At 41.5% G+C, this 1657-nt stretch overlaps 1 protein-coding gene across 1 annotated transcript in view; it reads right to left on the reverse strand.

The window, feature by feature from the left end:
- Positions 1 to 1657, reverse strand: part of LOC309568361 (uncharacterized protein) — a gene marked incomplete at both ends in the record, with an annotated part of 5748 nt that overhangs the window by 219 nt on the left and 3872 nt on the right. The gene's annotated exons all lie outside the window — the stretch shown is intronic.

The raw sequence follows: 1657 nt of genomic DNA on the forward strand, positions 1-1657 counted from the left end.
TAGGGATCATTTTATAAAACATTCTTTGTATGAATGTCACAAGCATTCACCCAGCCTGCACAAATTTCCTCTTTATTTTCTTTGATATTACTATTTCCTAGTAAAGTCACCGCCATCTAGTGGTTACAAAATTGTGTCCAAGAGTTTTTAGGGCTTTTAAAGGTGCCAACAAGTTAGAAAAGCACATAATATTAAAATGAATAAATTTTTATTATAGAAAATATATAAAATCATTAATAAAAACAATTATCAGTCTTATTAAGACAATACCACAAATAATTCCCCGACATTTTTCGCTGTATATGTCTAGCTTCTTCAGGAGGATTTAATTTAGATAATGCTCATATATGAAATGCTGGATCCTTTTGAAGAGGAAAATGATCCCTATGGTAAGTAATTTGCATCTGAATCTCCAGAGACTTCTTTACTACTTTTCAATTTGTCAAAAAAACCCAACTAAGGACCCTTAGGATTAAAGGATTGATGCCACAGGGATAGGACATTTGTGCACCGCAAGAGGCAATTTGTGCCCAAAATATTACATCATGTGTCGTATGTTGGTTGCAATTGCAACTCAGATGGGGTATTAAAACTTTGTACGTGAACCAGAATGGGGAAATTAATATAATGGCTTCCTTTCCAAAAGCAATCAATGCTGGAAGGATTACCCGCCTTAGATGTCCTGTATTTGCATCTATTCCTCTCCCAGGATGTAACAGAGCCATCTAGTGGTCATAATGCAGTATTTATTGGATAACCGCATATATTCCACATTTTTTCCACTAGATGGCATATATACAAATTTATGCTGTTTTAGGATCAATCCCTGGCTGCTGCATGATTGGCTCTGTTTCTATACATCCATACTGTGTGATGATCGATCCCTGGATGGATCAAGCGATTTTTCAGCCTGCTACACACTATTATTATTTTTTTCATGCTGCCCAGCAGCTGAATGTAAAAAGACTGAAGAGCTCAGGATGAGCCGCGGTACTAACGATCCAATGTTAGTAAAGCAAACTCCCCCGCTGGGCTATTGTGTTATGATAGGGTTACGCTAGAGTTGCCACCCGTCCAGGATTCACCCGGACAGTCCGGGTTTGGAATCGTGTGCCCGGGTTTCAGACCACCTGAAACCCGGACACAATATTCAGGATAGACTGTGGCTCAACAAAGTAACCGCAGAGTGCATAGGTGTGCACTCTGAACAGAAAAAAAAACTGAAGAGCTCAGGATGAGCCGCTGTACCAAAGATACAATGTTAGTACTGCAATCTCCCCCACTGGGCTATTGCGTTCTGAAAGGGTTATGCTAGGGTTGCCACCCATCCAGGATTCCCCCTGGACAGTCCGGGTTTGGAAACATGTCCCCGGGTTTCAGACCACCTGAAACCCAGACACAATATTCACGATAGCCTGTGGCTCCCCAAGTAACCAAGTACCACAACCGCAGAGTGCATAAGTGTGCACTCTGAATAGAAAAAAAAAACTGAAAAACTCAGGATCAGCCGCTGTACTAATGATCCAATGTTAGTACAGCAATCTCCCCTGCTGCTCTTTTGTGTTCTGATAGGGTTACGCTAGGGTTGCCACCCGCACAGTCCGGGTTTGGAATCGTGTGCCTGGGTTTCTGACCACCTGAAACCTGGAAACAATAT

Source organism: Pelophylax lessonae (assembly GCF_965119305.1).
Source record: "Pelophylax lessonae genome assembly, chromosome: 12".
Lineage (NCBI taxonomy): Eukaryota > Metazoa > Chordata > Amphibia > Anura > Ranidae > Pelophylax > Pelophylax lessonae.